The sequence below is a fragment of the Felis catus genome, chromosome E2 (assembly GCF_018350175.1).
Source record: "Felis catus isolate Fca126 chromosome E2, F.catus_Fca126_mat1.0, whole genome shotgun sequence".
NCBI classification, from domain to species: domain Eukaryota; kingdom Metazoa; phylum Chordata; class Mammalia; order Carnivora; family Felidae; genus Felis; species Felis catus.
In genome coordinates, this window is record NC_058382.1 from 33,474,691 (window position 1) to 33,497,891 (window position 23,201).

At 52.5% G+C, this 23,201-nt stretch overlaps 1 protein-coding gene and 1 long non-coding RNA gene across 4 annotated transcripts in view; both read left to right on the forward strand.

Annotated features, from left to right (window-relative positions):
• GNAO1 (G protein subunit alpha o1) overlaps positions 1-23,201 on the forward strand; it is a 170,599-nt gene that overhangs the window by 86,192 nt on the left and 61,206 nt on the right. The window lies entirely within an intron of this gene.
• On the forward strand, positions 4,815-9,896 carry LOC123382164. Its single transcript, XR_006590120.1, has 2 exons — positions 4,815-8,563; positions 8,941-9,896. It is a non-coding gene; the product is annotated as an uncharacterized LOC123382164 (long non-coding RNA).

The window sequence follows — 23,201 nt, forward strand, 5'->3', positions numbered from 1 at the left end:
CCTCTTATTTGCAAACATTTGCATTAACTGTAAGACGAACCATATACAGCTCTCCTTGGCAAAGCTAAATAAAAGAGAGGAAGGGAAAGAAGGAAAACAGCCTTAGAGAATTCTATCCACAAGTGGCTCTTTGTGCCCTGGTGGGCTCATGAATCCCAGCAATCCTTTCCCTGTGTCCTGGAAGGTGCAGAAGGGAAGGTGGGGAGGTCTTTGAGCGCCTGGGCCCCACACTGGAGCCTCTGGATGGAGAGAATTAATCTCTGATTACTGTGTGATTCAGTAGTGTGCTACGTACATATCCTGTCTTTGCTAAAAATCATCTCCCTCACAGAGGAAAACTATCCTCGTCTGGTAAGTAATCTGTGGCCGACAGCTTTACATGTAAAATTCAATAATTTACACACAAAATTCTAATTCCATAGGGCAGACTCATCCCAGCTCAGGCATTGGCTCCTCCTCCACAGGGGTATTTGGTGCCGGAGGGTGTGTTGAAGGCCAGCCTGGGACAGGGACGACTGGTGCTGGCAGGAGGGCCGGGTCCCCGCCCCCCCCGCCCCCTGCTCCTCTGAGGGGCCAAGTCCAGCAGTGGTTCTGCAAAGGAGGCATTTCCCACCAGGGGGACCTGCTTTGGTTTCTGTCATAGAACCAGAGCCTGTGGAAAGAGTGGCAATGCTAGGTCTTCAGTCCTGTTTCCGTGACGCATGAACTGATGGCTTTCAGCGAGCCGGGCACAGTGCTGGCTGCCGGGGCTTCAGGAATAAGCACAGAGTGGGTGGTGCCCCAAGAAACCAGGCAGTCAGCGCATACCTACTCAGAGCATCAGAATTAGCCAAAATGGCTATAGGGCTCCATTCGTGTTAATAATAATGGCCACAGTGGTAATTGACAAGCTGTCACTTACTGAGCACCTCCTAGCTGCCAGGTGCTGTGTTAAGCATTTTCTATACATTAACTCATTTTCATTAACTCAGGCATTAAAGCCCAGAGCAGGAAATGCCTGGTGTGATCTTTAGACAAGGACAGGCCACAGGCCTCTTGGCCAAAGAGAGAGCAAGGTGCCCAAATCTCTGTTAACCAAATGACAGCTACAGTACAGAAGGTCCATGTGCCCACAGCACATGCCCTCCACGCTGACATGCACACACATATGCACGGCCCGTGAGATCTCCCAAGGGTATGTGTGTTCACTGCCATGCCTGCCTCCCAACCAGCTCTTCCTCCCCAAAATTCTCTTGCCCTGATTAAAACCCAGACAAGTCATTGTGACTTTGGAATGCTTTTCTCCTTCAGTTCTGAAAGCTCTACTTATTCCTGTGGAATTTTTTTTCCTCCATTTTATTACCCTGAACAGACATTGCTTGGGAATTGGGAGGAATACGATATATCAAGGACTTATGCCAGGGGCCCCTGGGGCCTCTGGGGCTGTGTCTCCTCTGTGACACAAGACAAGACAGTCCTCACGTAGGAGGGCAGGGAAGGTGCCAGTGCAAAGAGAGACCAGGACCAGAGCGGGCTGCCCTGGAGAGTCCATTGGACACGGTAGGGTCGGAGCCCAGTCCTGTCATAGGTGGCACCATGGCAGGTGCCTGACCCATCCCTAAAGCAACTCAGGCTCCTCAGGCACAATCCTTCTGGCTGACAAAGGTCTCCAGGCCCATGGGCACCTCCTCCCTTTGTTATGTCACCTGTGGAGAGCAGAAAAGAAAAATTGACCCAAGACTAAGGCCAAAGTGAGCCAGGCAGCCAGAGAAGATGTTTTCTGGAAGCATGCCAGCATGGATTGCAGTCTGGGAAGCTGAGTGCAGGGACCCCTATACATTAATCTGGGTGGGAGTATGGGGGCAGCTACTTCAGACAGTTTCCCCTGAATCTGGAAGGGACATTTGTGATGAGACTTGGCTATGAGAAAGAGACAGCCGTGGGAGCAGAAGGGGACAAAGGTTCCAAACAAGCACGAAGGTCCTGACAGAGGAGTGAGCCTGGCATGTTGGAAGAGAGAAAGCCTGAACTGCACCCTGGGAGAGCGGCAGGGCCCTGGGGTATTGGAATCTTCCAGTCAGGTCTACCTACAGCCAGCCAGTTGGTGGTGCCCAGATGCCCTGACCCCAGATGCTGGGTCTCCAATCTCTTTCCTCTCTCAGGACCCCAGGGGCTGCCCACCTGGAGAGTCTGCTGTTTGGATGTTGTGAGAACTGCCCAATGCAGAGCAGACCCAGATTTGTGTTTTGGCCTCTAAAGACTCCCTCACTCTCTTGGCTTCCCCACCTCTGCCCTCCTCCCCCAACCCATCATGGATTATCTAGAGGAAGACAGCCCCATATCCAGAGCCTCCTTGGGCCAACCAGCTTTGCACTCTCCATACAGAGAAGCATCTAGAAGCTTCCTTGCTGTACCTCATTAGAACAGGTGTTCCTGACTTCTCTTGGCAGCTGGTTCACCACCTACCCTGGCCCCCCAGTGGAGGGAGGAGTGACTGGTTTCTCTTTCAGCTTCTCTGTCATGTAGACACCCCAGGTCATATGATTGTGCATGAGCCCACTCCTGAAAGAGCCTCTACCTGGGACAAGTAACAGGGATCCCCCTACATCAATCTGGGGCTTCTACCTCCCATGCCCCAGCCACAGAAGACCACAGAAGCCCACAGAGGGGCCACAGGGGGTATCTTTGGCCCCTCCCCAAAGATACCACACACTCCCATGCCTCCAGGCCTTGTCTTAGGCCATACCCTGTGCTCCCAATGCCCTTTTCCCCTTCTCTTCCTCCTAGAATTCCTCCTGTTGACTGAGAACCAGCTTAGCTCCCTTCTCTTCTGTGAAGGCTTTCCCTTCCTTCCCCTTGACAGTGAAACTCAGCTCAAGTCTTTCTCTCCATCGAGCATTTACTCACCCACCAATATGAAAATTGGTTGTGTTACTGTTTCCTTAGAAACATGACCCTTGCTCTCTAGGGTGTTCAAAACCTATTTGAGCAGCTAATGAAAGCGAGGAGACTTCCTGTCTGTCCCATGCACATATCTGGGAAATTTTGCCTATAATTTAAGGGGGCTCTGGAACTCATAAAGCCCACGAGGGGAGCCTAGAATAAGAAATCCCTCATAATTTCGGGTCCTTCTGCACAAGGCTTCTGTCATTCCATCTTTCGGTCCCCTCCTTACCCATAAAAACCTGCACAGTGCTCAGAATATTGTAGGTCTTCAGAACAATCCCTTGAGTAGAATGACATTTCTAACTTTCTCCGTTGTCGGAGAAAAAAGGGGAAGTACCTGTAATTCATCACTGAATGAACAGATGTTGGTTGGGTATGTACTGTGGGTAAAGGCTTTGTGCTAAGTGCTGTGTGAGGATTTGGAGGCATGTGAGACAGAGCCTTTAAGGAACTGATCTCGTTGGAAGACAGGGTTCACAAGCTGAATGGCTGGGCCATCATGAGGTGTGGGAGGTCAGGGAAACCCTCTCGGGGAAGAGAGGCTGGCACAGACCTTGAAGCAGGGGTGTGGCTTGATGGGGACTGAGGTGGGTAAGGAAACGGACTCGAAGCAGCAGGAAGAACAGGAGTAAAGACAGTGGGTTGGTAGCTACCAAAACAGATCTGATGGACAGGGGAGGCCAGTGGCCAGAACAGAGAGGTTAGGATACTGCAAGGTGTGGGAGAGTTAGAAGATGCAGTTAGCTAGGTCCAGATCCGGGAGGCCTTGGAAAGTGCACTGAGGAGTTTGGGTTTTATCCTATTGGCAGCAGGCAGCTTTTGATAGATTTTGAGTTGGGGAGGGATGAAAGTGGGTTTTTAAGGAAACTCTCATGATGGCTCCTGTGTGAGCAGGGGGGTAGAGGGAGGGGGAGGCACGCTGGGGTGTGAGGTCTCCATGGGGGTTGGAAAGGAAGGGCAGCCAGAGGGGTGTGTGGTGATGAGGGGAAGAAAGGGGCCTGGGATTAAGAAGGCTACTGGGGCAGAAGGGCACAGACCAGAAAACCGGCTGACCAGGAACAAGGCGAAACCTTGGCAGCAAAGTCTCAGGTGGGGCTGGGCTGGGCCCCGTGTACTAAGTCTCCTTGGAACTCAAGGGCTACTTACTACCTGCTACCCAGCGGGAGTGATCAGCAAGTACATAGATCAGAGAACTGAAGCTTTAGGAACTAAAGATGCTGATAATAGTGGCTTCCAATCTGTAAATTCCAGGGCCCAGTTTACACGATTTACATTAATTATCTAATCCTAACACTAGCTACCTGTGCAGAGGGTGCTATGGTTATCCCTACTTTACAAGTGAAAAAAAAATTAGAGAGGCTCAGTGACTTGGTCCAGGTCATGCAGGCAAAATAGGTGCATATTTAATCTAGCTGGGAACCCTGTTGAAGCTGTAATCCATGTGGCTCAGGTCCAGAGCAGAGACCCACTTAAACAGGCACAGCACAACCAGGCAAAACAGATCTTTAAAAAAATCTCGTTCTTTATCCTAAGTCTCTCTAAAAGTATGCAAAGGGACCCAAAGGGTAACTCTTACTGCTTTTCTCAGACGTCCTTTTCTGTCCTCCTCATGCCTGCCCCACCTCCACTCTCTCTCTTGAGCTGCTGGCCCCCCAAATTCTGCAGATACCCTTCTCTCCCCGCAGCTTTCCCTCTCTTGGCCTCTTCTTCTCGCTCCCCCGCCTTTTCTCTGGTTCCTTCTCCTCCTCTCTGCCTCTAAGAGGTCCCCTCTCTTCCTCTCCTCTCCCCCTTTTCTCCATCTGTTTCTCGGCTTCTTCTTCCTCGCCCTCCACTTCTCCTTCTCCCCCTCTCTCCCCCTCCCTCCTCCTCCCTCCTCCTCCCTCCTCCTCCCTCCTCCTCCACTCCTGCTCCCTGCTCCCCTTTTCTTCCCTCACTCTCGACCTCCCTTCTTCCTCACCCCCAGCTCATTATCATGTAAATTGTCTTAACCTTTGGAGCAGCCTCTCTCCTCCCTGTGCTTCTGCGTGCTCAGCCCAGGGCCTACATCTGCATCACAAAAGCAGAGAAACTTGGGCAGAACTGGCCTGGACTCCTTGGAAGAAAGGATGGGGGGGGGGGGGGGAGACAATTACAGGATTAGAAGGTTCACTTGGACTGATGAGGGGATGGAGAAGCAATCCCGTGTTAACAGATTTTATCACCTGCACATATAAACGTACATAGCATTTATGTGCATATCCGTGTATACTTACCTATGTAACATACCTTGTAAACTAGTGGGGCAGGAGGAAGAAGTAATGCCTTGAGCTTGTAGGAGGCTTTATCCAGTTGAAAATACTCTTGTTTTCATTTGTTCACCCTTTGTACATGTGCTTATTTCTCTCATTAAATTATAAATGCCCTGAGGACAGAGTACAGGTCTTGTGTATGGTGCCTGACACAAGAAGTGTTGGATACTATGTTCATATCCCAGCCGTACCACCAGCTCTATGGCCCTGGGTAAAATATTCAGCCTCCTCAACACTCAGTGTTGCTGTCTCTAAAATGGGCATAATCCTAATACCTTCTTCATTCATCTGCTGTAAAATTAAATGAGATAATGCATGCCAAGTGCTAAGGAGAAGGCCTGACGCAGAGTTCTCAGCGCATAAATAAGTCTTGTTCTTTTGTTTGTTTGTTTAAAATTATCGATAAAATCTTGATAAATGATCCTGATAGCAATCTAGTGAGGAATGGGCACAGTTGTATCTGCATTTTGCATGTTAGAAACAGAGGCACAGGTACTTAGTTGAGCTGCGCAGGGTCACTGACCTAAACAGGACTGAAGACTGGTGCTGGCAGGAATTGCTGCCTGGGGCTCTTCTGTTCCACCAAGGGGCTTCATTAGAACTGCCCCCCACCAACCTGAGATAATGGCAGCTCTTTGGGGAGGCAGAATCAAATTTCACACTTGGTTTCCAGAATGTCATCAGATCTCCTCTGGTAAAAGAAATCTTGACATTTAAGTCACACAGTGGAGCTCAGAACCCTATCTTTTTTTTTTTTTTTTTTTTTAATCAGGAAAATATTGTGGCCTTGTCTCCGTGGCATAGCGCGGTTCACCCTTGTAGTTTGCTTGAATTCTGAAACGGACGAAAACAAGGATGCTCTGTGGCCTGTGTTCTGCCTGAGTTCCCTGGGGCCTGGAGAAAGCTCACTGGTGGTTGTCAGATCTGATGGGGGCTGGGGGAGGCGCAGATGAAGGCCTCCATGTGCCGGTGCCCAAACCTGAGGCCAGGAAGAGGCTTCTGCTGGGAGCAGCCAGAACGCCTGTCACGTGCTGCGCACGAGGCTCCCTGGCTATCCCAGCCCAACTCTGTCCGCCCTGCTCTGACCTTTTGCCTGCCCAGATCAAAAGAGCTGGAAACTCCTCCATTTAAGACCATCTAATTCTACTGCTCCATTTTGCAGATGGGGCAAAATAGGCCCCATCTGGCCCAAACAGGAAAGGGACCTACTCAGGGGATGATGTGGCAGACCCAGGACTAGAACTTCAAGTTTCCGGAGTCACGGTTCACTTCTCTTTCCATCTGACCAGTCTGCCTCAAATTACCCAGCCAATGGGAGGCCTCATTTTCTTTCATTCGGTTGGCCAGTTAGTCATTTCACAAACGCTTACGGAGCACTCGCTTCCTGGCTGACCATGCATAGGGCGGCAGGGTTGGATACAAAGATAAAAAGAGGTAGGGCTCTCAAGCTTGGGTGGAGATCCTGTTCTTCAGATGAGAAGGTAGACTTCTTGATTTCTAAGACTTCCTACAGCTCTGACATTCCAGCTCTACGTGACTCAGTGCAGCCAGGTCAGCTCCTTCCCTGTAGTCTAAAACCACCTCAGGCTCCAGGTTTGGGACAGACACCCATTGTTTAAGCCCTGCCATATGGAGCCCCACATCTGGCTGCTGAGACCTTGGCCCAGGGTGGCAGCACCAGTCTCGTCCATCTGCATGTTCCCCCCATCATTGTGTTCAGTGCACAGCAGGGGCCAGTGGATAGCTGAGCTCGTGAGTGATTCCATTCAACCAGCAGGTGTTCCGAGGCCAAGTGCTGGGCTAGGTGCTAGGGATATGCTTGTGAACCGGACAGACACAGCCTCTGCCCTGAACAGAGGCTGTGGAGGAGGGAATGAAAGATACAGAACACACTTATTTCCATGCCTTCTTGATCTCAATGTTGAGGGCAAAGGTGGCTGGAGCAGCCTCCTGCATTGCCCCATTTATTTGTCCATGCAGGAACTCATGTAGCGGTGGGTCAGACCCAGTCCCTGCCCCCAAAGGGCACTGGCAAGGAGGGCAGACACTTCCATAGAGAGCGTTTTTTATTTTCATGGAAGTGCAGTGAGATGAGCCCTGAGGTGGGTAATGATGATGGAGATAATAACAGTGATCTATCAGTGGGTTGTCTGAAGATTAAATGACTCGGAAAGTGTGTGCTCTTAGAGCAGGGCCTTGCACACAGTAGGTGCTCAGGAGAGGTTAATTAACATCAGGATTGTGTGCCTTAAAGCAAAGTGACAGCTATTATAGTTTTCAAAGGTTGCTTCTGCCTGTCAGGTGAAGGGGAGCAGGGAGCCAGGCCTTCTGGGCAGAGGGTGGTGGGAGCTAAATAAAGGTATGTGAAAGGGGCCTGAGAACTGGCATAGGGGAAGTACTGCTTTTGCTTAGTTTCTGTCCTGTTGTCACTTATCCGTCCTGGGGAAACGGTAGGAAAGTCGGAGCAGGCTTGAAGAAGTCACTTCACGCACGATTGGCGTTTAAGGAAGAGGTGCCGCTGAGGGGAAGGCAAGGTTTCTCATCTGAGCTTTGGCGATTCCTAAGGGCGATGGTCGAAAACCTTTTTCTGAATCTTGATGAAATGCTAAGCCATTCCCTCTTTTAGTAAGTCTAGTGTTGAAAACACAGCAGGGTTTTTGCTGGTTGATAGAGGATCACATTGGGTCTCTGGGTCCTCCCTGTGGACACTCGGGCGCTGTGGTCCAGGCCCAGAAATGAAGGACATTCTTACAGGAGGTCGGGCTCAATCTGCTGCCCCAGGGCATTCTGAAGAACTTGCCTTCTGGATGGACTACATTGCTGGGAAAACAGTTTACCTGGGGGAAAGCCCACATTCTTCCTGCCCTGAGGCCTTTGACCCGGAGACAACAGGCCGGATGTGAACACTCCCTGAGCTGGTTCTTGAAGAACCAGGAGACTGCCATTAGAGTCAGGGACGTGTTGTACACATTGGATTTCAGGTGGTCGCGCTCTTAAGTGTAATCGGTAAGTGCTTTCCCTTGAGCGAGCCACTCCAAGCTTCACTGTGCACGTTAGCATGTATTTGGCAGCAAGGAAAAGAACAGCCAGCCAACAGCGTCCTAAACCATAGGAACAGCCATCGTTTCCTGGAGAGGGAGGCCCAAGAGTCGGCAGGCCCAGGGCCGTCCAGGAGGCTGCGCAGCCCGGCTTCTTACCCGGCATTGGCCTAGCAGTCAGGAAACTGGAGGAAGCAAAACCGTGGCCTCTTTTGCCACTCTAGTGGGACACACAGGCAGGAGAGGAGGGCAGTTTGGGGATAGCACCAGGCACCGCGTGTGGACTGCCGGGAATTAGGCCGGCATGTGCAGGTGGGTGTGCTGAGGTGATGGGGGTGGCAGCGGGGGTGCCCAGGTGGATGGGGACTCCAAGGTGAACTGTCTTTCCGGGCAGTGGCAGAGGTGGCTCGTAGTTTCTTCTCTGGTTTTTGCCTCTGTTTCCCCACTGTCTTAGTCTCCTCAGGCTAGCATAACAAAAATACCGCAGACTTAAACAACAGAAATTTATGTCTCACCATTCTGGGGGTTGGGAAGGCCAGGATCACAGTCAGACCGTCTCCTGGCTTCTGATTGTGTCCTCACGTGGCAGAAGGGATGAGGGAGCTCTGTGGGCTCATTTCTGTGAGGGGGGCTCTGCCCTCATGACCTCATCTCCTCTCAGAGACCTTCCTCCTAATACCATTTCACAGGAATTTGCAGAGGGGCAGGGACACAGACATTCAGTCTATGGCACCCGTGGTGGCTCAGAAGGTTGATGTCCCAAGGGGCACCAGAGACAAGAAAACAGCTGGTGGCGGGTGATTCCTGCCAGGGCAAAGCTGGAGGAAGAAGTCCTGAGGAGGAAGTTCAGTCCAGCTGATCCTGGGTCAGGGCTCCCTGGGCAGAGCACAGCAGTCAGGCCCCCTCAGCCCCACCGTTCCCCAACACCCCAACTTCTCTGTCTCATCGGGTGTTGTCGAGGCCACAGCCAGCCCCAGCCCCCATCTGGCCCCCCCCCTCCGACATCCCCTCCAAGGCATGCCAAGTGGAGGGGTATTAAGGCCGGGCCACTGCTGTCTTTGCACGTTCACGTGTTCGTTGCCTGGAGAAAGGGGAGTGGGATTTTTAAAAGAAAAAAAGGAAAAGGAAACATAAATGGGAGAGCCCACAGTAACAAAACGCAGTGAACAGTCAATGAAAGCCACAGGCGAAGATGCCTTGCCCTTGCATGTTCTTTGTCTCTATGTCTCTGTGTCTCTTTCACGCTAGCTTACATCCCCCTCCCCCCGTAAGCCCATCATTACGCTGCTCTGCCGGTGGAAGAATGTTACAACTATGCAAGTAAAATTTCCAGAGCGTCCAGACTGACGTGGGTCCCCGCTAATGGCCCTTCCCGCGACTGTCCGGGAGGCCCCTACATTACAACCCTTCCCGTCTCTGCCTGGCCGCCCCACAGGGGGACCTGTGAGCCTCCTCTTTGCAGAGGGAGCCTAGTGGATACGTCCTTCAGGCCCAGCACAGTTGTTTTAAGGGGGCAAAGGAGCAACCAAAGAAACCTCCCATCCTTAGAAGATGCAGAGAATGGCTAAGAGAGGCCTGCCTGGCCATTGCCATTTTTTGAGGTCCCTGGCATATTGAAAAATAAAGAATTCCCAAGTCAAGGTCACAAAATTGTGGTATATCTTATTTTTTTTTTAATTTTTTGTAATGTTTATTTTATTTTTGAGAGAGAGAGAGAGAGAGAAAGAGGGAGAGACAGAGCATGATTGGGGGAGGGGCAGAGAGAGGAGACACAGAATCTGAAGCAGGCTCCAGGCTCCGAGCTGTCAGCACAGAGCCCAACGTGGGGCCCAAACCCACGAGCTGTGAGATCTTGACCTGAGCCGAAGTTGGCGCTTAAAACAACTGAGCCACCCAGGCGCCCCGTGGTACATTTTAAATGTGTATGCTTAACAGTTTATCTTGGACCCACCTCAGATGCAATGCAATATAGTCACACTACCTAAAAAACAGCCACAGGATTTGTAAGAATATGAATTCACAGGGTCGTGCCGGCCACGTGGTCCTATAGTGGATCACAGGGGAAAGCTTTATCATAAGCGTTGTCACCTCTCACTGCAGAGGTCTCTCCCTGACTATGTCTATTACCTCACTTGATCCAAGCCCCAAATTTGAGTGCTTTGTGAATGCGCGGTCCCTTCCCGGTGACCCAATACACCGTAGAGGAGACTGTTTGCTAAAATCCAGCTCAGTGGCAGGTGTCAGGGACCGAGAAAGGGCTTCGGTTTGTTGAGGTAGCAGCACCGTGTGGGTGAGACTATGAGTCATAGGCCAGGTGGGGATGGCCAACATGGCATCTCTCTCCCCAGCTCAGGGACCCTGCTCTGGGCCAGGGGAGGGGTGGGGGGTGGAACAGTGGGGAGGGAGGTACACAGGTTGTACCACACACAAGCGGTTGGGAGTGGTTTCCCTGCATAAACCGGAACCCATCTGCCCCTCAGACAACCACACACACACATTCACAGTCTGCTTTACTCAATTTCCTCCTCCTTTGTATTGCTTGTGAGGCAACCTACATTGGTCTGGTATCACTGCCAAAGACCCCTCTCTGGGCAAGTTAGGACTCTCTTGGTCACAAGTATAAAACACACCATCAAACTGGTTTACGGGGGAAAAAAAAACAAAACTGACTCAGGGATTAAGAAGTCTAGAAGTACAGCTGCAGGTGAGGCTTGATTCAGCAGCTCTGATGACATCCCTGGCTTCTTACCATCTCTCCACTCTGTCCCTCTGTGTGGTCTTCACCTTAGACTCCACAAAATCGCTCTCTCACTTTGCCAGACCATGTCTACAGCAGTAAAGTTGCTATCTCTTCGCACCACACCTGGCCGCTGAGCGTCCCGGGATGTACCCCCCTGCGAGATGGGGTGCACCTTGCAGGCTCTTCCCTGAACAGCTCCCCAAGTCCTGGGAGTCCCTCTCTCTTGGTGGCCCTGTTGGATCGCATGCCCATCCCTGAACCAGTCACTGTGACCAGAGTTCAGCAGGGGTTAGAGTCGGGCTTTGGAGTCAGAGAGACATAACCTTGAATCCTGGCCCTGCCTTTCACCCCGTTGGACTTCAGGTTGGTCACCTGGCCCGGTGAACCTTAGATTCCTCATCCATAAAGTGAGGATGATAACACTACCTGCCCATAAGATTGCTCTAGTTAAAAGAAATTATGCAGGTTAAGAGATAAGGTGCCTGGCACCTGGTCAGCGCTCAATCAACAGCTATTGTTTTCACCCTCCTCTTACCCCACTTTACTGCCTGTTTGGTGAAGACCCCAATTCTGAAATTGGGGTAAGAAGTTAGTGCTGAGGCCTCCAAACTACTGCAGGTCGAAGAGGTGGCTTCCCCCTCCCCGAAGGGACCTGTTGGCTCTGGTTCTAGCTCCAGGGAGAGAGTCAGGCGCCTCACCCCTGCCCTCTTGCTGGCTTTGCAGGAGTGGAGCTGAGGAGCACAGCTCCTGACCCTGGGCCCGGTGAGGCCCAAGAAAGAAGCCAAACGAGGGAGAGACAAAGAGAGAAGAGGCAGGGCCACAGAGAGAAGGCAGATGGTACCAGGTGACACTTGTCTGGGGAGCACTTGAAGGGGTTCCTCGTGAGTGGAAGGGTCACCACGTCAGGTGCCCCTGACCCCGCGTGAGGGCCTGTGGCCCTATGAACGACAGTCCCGCCGTAAGCCCCTCCCTGGTCTCTGCAGCGTCAAGTGTCATCTCCCTCTCCGAGGTGCCACGTCCGTCTGTCTCTCATCCACTCATCCATCATTTGAGAAACGTGTGTCGTGACCGTGTGCCGAGCCCTGGGCACACGGTGCTGAGCAGAAACGGGTGCTGCCGTCACTGAGCTCAGTCTGGGAAAAGATGGACACCCCTTGAGTAACTCTAGAGAGCTGTGAGCATCCTGGCTGCAGGCCCGGCCTGGCCTGTGCTGAGGACGAGGTGTCTGACAAAGAGCAGCAGAGACCGGCGGGAGGGAGGCGGATGAGAGCAGGAGAGAAGAGGCGGAACCTGGCAGGCAGGTGGAACAGCATGTGCAAAGGTGGTGAGGAGCCCCGACCAAGGGTAAGGGTCTGCAAGAAGGGCGGCGTGACCGGGGCCCAGAGGGTGAGGGGGCAGAGGGGTAATAGATGAAGCTGAAGAAGGAGTCAGGGCCAGCCAGGTGAGAAGAGCTCCTCAGCCACGGAAGGAATTTTGGCTTTGTTCCTAGTTCAGCAAGAAGCCACTGAAGGTTTTCTGTGGCTGCTGGGTGCGGAACGGATAGGCCCCGCAAGAATGGCAACAGGGAGAAGAACAGAGAGGCTACTGTGGGCATCCAGGGACAGAGACAGATACGGTCTGTTCCAAGAAGGGACAGGGCCTCGCTCTGGGTCTGCCGACCATCCACCTGACGTGAAACCTTGTGCAACTGCCACGTCGCCCGCAGGACCACAAACTCCTCCTGCTACACTGCCTGGCTCAGAGCCTGCCAAACCCTGTGGATGTCTGTTGGGCGAGTGGATGAAGGTCCCCCCCAACCCCTGCAGCTTAACCAATGCAGATGGGACCCCAGGCCCTGAGCACAACGACAGCCCTGGCCCCTTCGCTCTCTGCATCCAGGGAGTCCTCAGGGGAACTTCCTCCAAGCTCTGTGCATCCGGAGAGCTATGGCCTCCCCACCCCAACGCCTGACTTCAGCCCCTTCTGGAGGTTCTGGCCTTGACTCCCTGAACCCCTATCCTTGGCCCAGTCTCTCATCAGTAAAAAAGAGATAATTCCGTAATTATGACGATCAAATAACCGTGGACAGGGAGCTCTTGCCCTGCAATGTGCTCCTGCAAACACAGCACGAACATGTTACTTCCAGTGACGCCCACAGGCCCTCCTGGCTCAGACAGCAAGCTCGCGTCACCCAGCACAAGTGCTGGCAGGCCGCTCTCCCTCCTTCCTCTCTCCCGAGTCAGCCCAGGAGCAGCTGACAGCTTCTGGAGGAGACGTGGACCAGGAGCATTTGCACACCCAGACTGCCCTCCCCCAGTATCTCTGCTCCGAGGTCCCCAGGGTGCAGTCCTGAAATAGCTCACTGCCAAATTAGGTCCAGCGTTTCCAGCTCTGTGGGCGCCTCCCCTCCTTTCCCAGCCCTCTGTCTTCCTTCCTTTCTCCTTCCTGCCACACTTCCCTGCATGGAGCCCAGACCAGCTGGTTCCCCTGATGACAACTGGCCAAGGAGAGGAAGGAGCTCTCGGGGCCCCGGGTGCCTGCATAGTTAAGTACCCTGACTCCCGGATCCTCCCCTGCCAGACCCAGGAGTCCTGCTCTGCAACAGGAAGGTGGAGGGTGAGGTCCCTGACTCGTGTCCTCTCCTGGAGGGGACCTGCACCTCCCGGAAGGGAAGCTCTGTGTGCCATGGGGCTGAGGACACAGGCTCAGGACTCAGTCGGGTACAAGGTCAAAACCGGATCCTCGATTTTCAGCTTTATGACATCAGACAGGTTCCTCACATACCCTAAACTCAGTATCCTCATCTGTATAAAGGAAATACTACCAGTGTATCTCAGGGGCACCTGGCTGGCTCAGTCGATGGAGCATGTGACTCTTGATCTCGGGGTTGTGAGTTTGAGCCCCACAACCTGGGTGTAGAGATTACTTAAAAATAAAATCTTTGAAAAAAAATACCAGTGTATTTCAGTCACGATAGGAGCTTAACCTGCTGTAACCAAGACACAAATAAGACAAAGGCGTTTCTCTCTGGCCTCAGCCGCCCAGATGTGACATAGGATCAGGCCCTTCTGTCCACAGCTGAGATGCCCTGTCACCTTCAGGGCCACTGCTTCCATGTCAGGCCCGAGGGGCTGCACCAGCTACCCCTGCTACCCAGGAGCATTGGGAGAAAAGGAGAGGGGTTCGATTGTTGAAGGCCTTGAGTGTCAGGCCAAGGAGGACAAGTTCTCCATGGTGTGGGCCAAGATGTGTCAGAGCTGGGGAAGAGCCCCTGCCGAGCAACGTCCCACCAGCACCAAGTGGTGGGTAGGATGGCGCACGTTCTCGCTGGAACCTGTTGCATCGTGTCGGTTTGCTTCAGATTTACTTTTCATCCAGGCCCAGCCGCTCTCCCCTGAGCCAGAGCATCAGAGCTCAGACCCCCTTGCACCAGCCACCGTGGGGCAAGCCTTCCTCCAGAGCAGGAGCCCCTGCCTTGCCCAGCGCCTCCGGCCCTTCCTCGGGGAAGCGTCTCCCTGGTGCTTCCTGCCTCCGCGTCCCTTGTGGTCTGCGGCAGCCCTACGTGAGTGTAGGCACAGCTTTCTCAGTGAGCACTTGCTGGAAGAATCGTTGACACTCTTCTAGCCTGGCACTCCTCAGACGTCAGTCCAGTGATGTGATCCAGCAAAACACGCTTTTCCTGTCGAGTAAGTTTGAGAACGTGGACCGCATCTCCTCGTGGGGAAGCACAGTGCACACTACAGCATCGAAGGCTCGCCGAGCCCTACAGAAAGGAAGTTTGTGGATGCATGGCTCATCCAGAATTTTCCAGTCCTTTTCTTCTTGTTTGAGTCATCCTATTAAGTTATATAACCATTCCCTGGAACGTGCATTCTCGCTCAGGTCCTCCCTTTTACAGAAGGGGAGACAGAGGCACAGTGGGAGGAGAGGCTTGCGCAAGGTCACATCACAGGCCGCGGCAGAGCAGTTTTCCGGACCAAGGGTTTTCTTCCACTTGCACGCTTCTCCCCCGCAAGAACCACGCTCCCACTTTCAGTAACTGTTCCAGATCTTCCTTCCCTGCTCCATCAGCCCCGACCCACGCGCCTTGCCTTGTATCTGGTCTCCACAAACACCAGGAGGGCAGGGCCACTGCCCTCTGCTGCTGTTGCTGCCACCAGTGGGGCACTTGACCCCTGTGACTGAGAGTGAAGCCCTGAGCACTGGGCCGTTGATCTCGTTCTTGCCATCCCTGAATTAGAGTGGGTCCAAGGTCATCGCCTCTAAGACTTCTACCCTCGCTTGCACTCTGCTTGTGCCCAGAAGCACAGAGAAGGACAGCCCTGGGCACCTCTGTAAGCTGATAACACCCACCCTGTGCCCACGCTGTTCGAAATGCTGTCTACGCGTGAATGCCCTTGGCCCTCCTCTGGCCCCTTGGAGGGCATCCTGTTTCTTGGTGGGACACTGACTGATACATAGATTCCATTACTGTACTCATTCTACAGATGAGGAAACGGAAGGTCAGAGAGGGGAAGTAACAGTTAAGCCCAAGGTCACAGTGCTGTGGGCAAGGGGCAAGTCAGGCCGTCTGGGCCAGAGTGTGTGCTTATGAGCAGGCAGGACCACGTCCTCCATCCAGGCCTTCCCCCCCAGGAAGGTCACTGGGAGCCACAGTTGGGGACCAGGCACTGAGCTGTGTGCACAGAGATAACCAGTGAATCCTGGAAAACCGGGAAAGGGCCAGCCTCAGCTAGCCACCAACTGTGACGCCGTGCCACAGCCCCTGGCAGATGAGGCCGACGTGCTGACAGAGCAAGTGTTCTGCCCTCGCTGGCTTCTGGGCCTTGCCAGCCACAGGGGTGAGTGGGTGGAAAGACTGCTCCAGTGTCACTCTCTGAGGCCTGCCAGGAAGCAAGCCCAGAGCACATCCTTGCGCTCCAAGTCCTAGAAGTTTTCAAGCTGGGCAGGGGGGAAGAGAATCAGGCCTCGCCTCTGCTGGGAAAGGTGGGGGAGGTGGGAAAGTGCAACCCCACCGCCTTATCTCACCAGCCACCTAGCTCGACAGGGAGAACAGCTGGTGCGGGGCCAGTCCTCCTCACTGGGACTCTGGAGTCCAAAGGGGCAGGAGCCCAGTCTGCCTGCGACCCCCTTCTCAAGCCACGGGCATGCCAGGCCTCAGCTCATGGCACAAGAACACGGACCCTTCACGGAAGAGCCTGGTTCCCCGCCCAGCCCTGCTCCCTGCTGGCTGTGTGACCTCAGGCAAGTCCCTTGTCCTGCGGGGTCCTACAGAAGGAGCAGATGGCCTCTAAGATCTCCCCTCCACCTCCTCCCTCATGTTCGTTCTATAAATTCTAAACAGTTCTATAAATTCTCCTGGCAGAGCTTAATTGCTAAGGTTAGGTGATTGCCAGCACAAGGCTCTTCCCTTGAATCCAAAAGAGAAAGAACCCCAGAGTTTCAAAAGCAGGACACGTGTGGAAGTCGGAGACTGACTTCTCTCAAGGTGGGAGTTGCTGTTAGCGGCAGGCAGAGGCAGCCCAGCCCTGGTGGGGGCTCTCCACAAGCACCCGGGGCCCGCGGCTGTAAGGATGCGCATGGTCCCAGCCCCGCGGGAGCCCCAGTGTGGACTGGCACGCATAGGCCACCAAGCCATGGGGATGAAGCCACTGAGTCGGGCAGAAAAACACTGTCGGGTGTTCCCACTGCTGCCTCCGTGTCAAGGGTAACCATGTTGCGGGGCGGCAGTATGGCCGGCTGAGGCTGTCGGTTTCGGTCTGCTCATTCTGGAAGGCTCCCTGGGTGGTGGGGAGAGGGACGGCGGATTTCAGGAGCCGTTTGCTTGATGAGAAGGAGATGACGGAGCACACGGAGCAGGCTGGGGGGGGGGGGGGGGGATGACGCCAAGGACGCCTCTGGGCATTGTCACAAACAGTTTGTACACGTGTCGTTGACAGACCCACACCCCAAACCCAGAGCACCATCTGGGCACCTGGGGCTCAGACCAGTGGGCAGTGCTGCTGCTGTATATCCCTCGACCCATTTAGTGCCCTGCCCGCCGCAGTCAAGCTCCGAAGAATCTCCTCACCAGCACTCAGCCTCTCCTGCCCGCCATAGTCTGCGGAGCTTTTACAAAGGCATAGCTGATCCTCTGCTTAACAGGCCTCAGTGGCACCCTTGGCCCTCAGAATAGAGCCCTGCCAGCCTTGGATCTGCTTCTAATGCTTTAAATGCTGCAACTTTGCAGTCCCGGGACCTCTGCAAGAGACATTCTCTCCCGCTCCTGATGCCCCCACCCCTCCCCACCACCTGCACCCCACCTCCCTAAACTTGGGCTCTACTGTCACCTCTGGGAGTCCTTGCTTGACGCCCCCCCCCAACACCAAGCCAGGCCTTTTGTCCCAATGCTCTCAGAGCCCTGGGAGCTTACTTCATGGCCTTGTCACATTTGTAAATGTATGTGTAAAATATTGGATCCCCTGCCAGACCACAGGGGAAGGGACAGGGCCTATATGATTCCAAATGAAATCAGTACCCAGACCTAACACGGCACCTGCCCCAGAGCAGGTAGGTGCTCAGTTAAACTCCACTCCACAGACAGTCACTCGCCCATGGTGTGCTGAGTTGTCTGCTGGGGTCAGAAGGTACATATCTCTGGTCCACCCCACCTTTCAAAACCGAAAGATCCCTCCCACCAAAGTCTCTGTTGAGCCCAGTTAACAGCTACAGGCAAGCTCTCCCCTACTGAGCCTTCCTGGTGCCCCAGCCCCCAGAAGCAACCATCCCAGAGGCCAGAGTCCCTGTAGACACGTTGCACTATAACGTGCAGACTTGGCAGAGTCAGGGTGTCAGACACCCGGCCCATCCCTCCTCCCCAAGCCTTGGCCTAAGAAGAGGCTGGAGATGGTGTGAGATCTGGATTTTAGACCCAGCTTTGCTAATAGTTAGCTGTGGTCCTTGAAAACCCCAGAATATGTGCTCTCACAGGGTCTCCTGGCCAGCTGATTGTGTAGATCCTGAGGTCCTAGGGATCACGGCATCCTTGGATGCTCAGGGAGATGGCTTCCCATGGGTGTGGTGGAGAGAGTCACTGAAAGAACCAACCAGAATTAAACTTTGAGAAGCACAGTCTACTGACCTGGATTCCCCATAGCACTCACCGGTCCTGAGTTGGGATTTAAAGAATACCCCACACACACACACACCGGGGTATTGGGTGAGAGTATGGAGACTGTGCTGTGTAGAAGCCAGAGGCCCTGGTAGCCCTGGAACTCCCTATTGTCGCTGCCTAGGCCTAGACATCTCTCCATCCTTCCTCCGGTGTTTACGGAGCACCTGTAAGTGCCACGCTGGCAGCGGACAAGTCCATGCACGTGGGGAGCCCACGGACCTGTCACCTGCATCATGGCGTGGGCACAATGCATAAGCTCACACGCCAGCCTGCCTCCTCGCAGAGCCCTGTAACGCTGCTCACCAGCGGGTGGCCTGGGGGGAAACTCCCGATCTGCTCTGTCCTTTTCTTTAGCTGGAACATGGGGGTAAAGGTGGTACCTACCTTGTGCTTGGGCCAATGGGAAGGGCTTCAACATCTGCCCAGAACCTTAGTATGTGTAAGCTCCTTATTAGTCTGCTTGGGCTACCATAACAAAACACAGACTGCGTAGGTTAAAAAACAGAAATTTATATTCTCACAGTCCTGGAGGCAGGGAATCTAAGAGATCAAGGTTCTGGCCCATTCAGTTTCTGGTGAGAGCTCTCTTCCTTACCTGCTGAGGGCCACCTTCTCCTTGCATCCTCACGTGGCCTTTCCTAGGTACATGCCTGAAGAGCGGCAGGGAGGAGGGAGAGAAAGCTCTCTGATGTCTCTTCTTATAAGGACACTAATCCTATCAGATCAGGGCCCTACCCTTATGATCTCATTTCACCTCAATTACTTCTTTACTCTGCACACGACCACACTGAGAGTTAGGGCTTCAACATACGAATTTTGGGTGGACACATATATTCAGTCTACAGACTCTTATTAAGAAGACTTTGCCTTTACGACCTGCTACCCTGATTTGGCTCTTGATGATAAACTGACCTGGCATCTCTGTAGCCTTTACCAACTGCATAGCTCTGTGGTGAGCCCCCCTGTAAGGGCAGGAACCCTGTGTTTCCCAGCTCCAAGCTCTGGACTTGGCACGAAAGTAAATCCCTGTCACTTCTGACATCTTTTCCCTAATGACTAAGGATGTTGAGTATCTTTTCATATCTTTTTGGCCATTTGTATATGCTCTTTGGAGAAATTGTCTATTAAAACCTTCGCCCATTTTTCGGTTCGGTTATTTATCTTACTGTTGACTTGTAAGAGTTCTTTATGTATTCTCGATACCAGTCCCTTTTCAAATAGATGATTTGCAGATATTTTCTCTCATTCCGTGGATTGTCTTTCCCCTTCCTTGATGGTGTCCTTTGAAGTCCCACCCACTTCCGCCTCTGCCCACTCGCTTGGACGTTCCTCCTCCTTTCTGGTCTACTCATCTTTCTCGCCTGCTCTCTGGGCATTTGTACTCTTCTGGGGCTATAGGAACTGGCTCTTTCCTGCTTCACAGGGATTCTCTCCCTGTGTTCCCAACGGGCTCTCACCCAGCCAGCATGCTGACCTGCACCCAGACTGGATGTCCCTGGGGTTGGGGGTTTCTGAGGCTGTGTGCTAAGCTGTGGCCACAGTCCCACGGCATGAGTGTGGACAAGGGGCGAGAAGACCACCATACGCTGGGTGTCCACTGCATACTCAGTGCTTTGCACGATCGCATCACATCCCCAAAACAGTGCCAAAGACACTAATATTTTCTCTACCCTGTGGATAAAATGGAGCCAGGATTTGCCATCCAGTACCATGCAGCATGTACCTGGCCCATGAGCAACAAGTCTAAAATCCTATTTGGTGAATGTCTACTCTGGGAGGGGGCCAGCATTGTTCAGAAATACTAGAGAAGTGTTGGTGCCTTAGTCCCCAGGACTGAGTCCCAGAACAGTAGCTACAGAAGTTCCTTGACACTTCAGAAAATGCCAGACTTCACCTGCTATAACAAACCACCCCACAACCTCAGTGGCTGAACACAGCACAAGACTGTTCCTTATTCACATCAGTCTGACGTGAGGTGGAGGGTTTCACTGGTCCATGTGGTCAAGAGCCAGCTCCTCCATTCTGATCAGTGGCTTTGCCTGGCCCTCAGGGTCTTCTGCTGGACTCCTGGTGTTGGGCCGGCAGACAGGGAAAGGAGGACATGTTGAAGGTTATAAGGGAAGGTTTTGAGAGCCAGGCTACACTTCATTGGCCAGAACTTGGTCACTTGGTCACACCAAACTCCAGGGGGCCTGGGAGATGTCTGGCTGTGACCCCAGGAAGAAAAGTCAGAATGCCCTTATCTGTAGAGAGCTGGTGTCTGGCCCAGGACTCAGATGTGAATCGTAGCCACGTGGCTTCCAGGTCCTCAAAGCACTGCCTCCAGTGTGGGGAGAGGTCCACTTCTATGGCTTCTTTGGCCCCATTGCCTGCCCCGCCCTGGGACCCGGCTGAGAGGTTAAGGAGCATTCATCGTCTGGGACCTGGTGGAGCACAGCTACGAGCCCCCTTGGTGGCGATCGTGGTGGAGTGTCCTCTTCTCACCCTGTCTCCTTTATCCCAACTCCGTAAACGGGGGCCGTCCCGGTGCTGGTGTGCGTGACAGCTCTGGGGCTGGGGCCCCTATGCTGTGTGCCAGTGTTGCAGGGACTCGTCCTTTTATATCAGTGTTTCTCTGGTGTGGTACACGTACTTTGGAGGCTATGAGATTAAGTGATACATATAAACTTTTTATTTTTACTTTTGAGGTTATATATTTATGATAATGTGTATCAGGAAAAAAATCACTAACACATAAAAACCCATAATTTCGCATAAATTATCACTGAAGATGAAGCTAATTTGGGGGCTCTACTGATACAGAAAAAAAAGTGGCGCATGAATGATTGAGTTCGGGAACATTGCATGGGATAGAAAGGCTCAGATGCCGGACCGTCCCGACAAACTGTGTCTCGGTGCTCTCTAGCTGTGTGGCCTGCATGTACCCGCTTCCCTCCTCTGTAGCATAGCCCCATAATGTATTTAGAGGTTAGGGTGTCCAGGGTGTCAAGTAATACATATCCCCTGCTCACTAGGTACGAGTTACTAATGTCGCTGGTACTAGGAAAAATTGGATCATAATGCAGTTTGGATAATCCTGTGCCAATAATCCTGTCATAGGTGTTATTAATGCCATTTTACAGATGAGCAAAGAAGGCTAAGTCACTTACCCGTCTAGTAGAAGAGCCAGGCTGTGACCCCGGTGTGCCTGACTCCAAAGCTGAGCTCTCCGAGAGGAGTGCAGTTACAGTCCTGGCTCTGGCACTAACTTAGGAGGCCCCTTTAAGCAGGCACGTCCCCCTCTGAGCCCCAGACTCCCTGTGTGCATGGGGCAGGGGACCCACTTAGTGTTTTGTGCAGGACCCAGCTCACAGAAGAAGTTAGGGACTACTATCCTCACGTCAACCACTGTGGAAGCCTTTGCTTTAAAAAAAACAAAAAACAAATTATTAGAATGTGATCTAGGAGCCTGCAGGCTGTGGCCTCCCAGATCCTCTGCCTGCCTCTGAAACCTCGCTGCTGTTTTTCTGCATAACACCTGGGCATTTCATTGTGACCAGGTTTCAGACTCACCCCATAAATAGACCATCGTCTAGTTATCTGTTCATCTGTTGATGGACATTGGAGTTATTTCCTTTCTGGAGCTAATGTAAATAATACTGCCAAAACATTGATGTACATACAGATTTTTGTGTGGACACATTTTTGCTTCTCTTGGGGAGTATCAAGGAGTGGAGTTGTTGGGTCACATGGTCAGGGTATGTGAACCTTATACGCAACTTCCAAAACCACTGTCCAAAGTGGTTGTACTATTTAAAACTCCACTAGCAACGTATGAGAGTTCCTCGTTGTGCCACACTGTCATTGACACTTGGAATTTTCATTGCAGCTATTCTGGTTTGTACGTGGTGGTATTTCACTGTGATTTTAATTTGCATTTCCTGATGACTAATGATATTTAGCACCTTTTAATGTGCTTTTTGGCCATTCATATATCCTCTTTTGTAAAGTATCAGTTCACATCTTTTATTCTTCCCTTTTAATGGGTTGTCTTCTTATTAATGACTTGTAGGAGTTTTTTAAAAATATATCCTGGGGTGCCTGGGTGGCTCAGTCCGTTAAGCATCTGACTCTTGATTTCAGCTCAGGTCTTGATCTCAGGGTCATGAGTTCAAGGCTCACTTCGAGCACCTCATTGGGCATGAAGCCTACTTGTGTGTGTGTGTGTGTGTGTGTGTGTGTGTGTGTGTGTATGTGTGTGTGTGCACACGCACACACACACGATCCAGGTTCTTTGTCAGATATATATACCGTGAATATTTTCTCCAGACTGTGGCTTGCCTTTGCAATTAACATTGTTAAATGGATGAGTGAATGCTGATTTGTGGACTCTCAAGCTTCCGTGTCTAGCCCATGCCTCCCTTTTGAGTGCCGGGAACACTTTACTGGTTATTTGTTTGGCTCTCAGATATCTTCATCTGCAGGCAAAGAGGTGGTATGGCTTTAAGGCTTGCACTTGTGACTCCGGGATCAGGCAGTCTTGGGTCCAAGCCTCAGCCCCATGGCTTACGAGTGGGTGGATCCTTCACCTCTGCTCTCTGAGCCTTGTTTTTCTGGCTTGTAAAATGGCAACAGCAGATCATCATCTCGGCTGGTGCGCAGATTAAATGAGGGGGTGACTGTAAAGCACCGGGCGAGGGCACACAGAAGCTGAGCTGAGCGCGTTCTCCCCCTTTGTCTTAGCACCCGAGCCCAGCCCTAGCCCGTGCAAAACCAGACCACGCGAAGGAGCCTTCTTCTGCCTTCTTTTTCTCTTTGACATAAAACGTTATGTTGGTCTCAGGTGTACAACGTAATGATTCAATATATGTGTGTATTGTTAACTTCCTTCTTTATACTGAAAACACCGCCTTCCTCCTGGTTGCTCAGGGGCCCCCTTCCCCTCACTTCCTGTTCCAGAATGGCTCCTGAACCGTCTTGTTGGTCTCTGTGTGCAGGCCTGTGCCCCGGTCAGGCTTCCTTCTTCCCTCCGGTGCTCTTGCAATAACTCTTTACCAAGATGGTCGCCCTGCCTTCCGCCTCCTCCCATCTTGGACTCT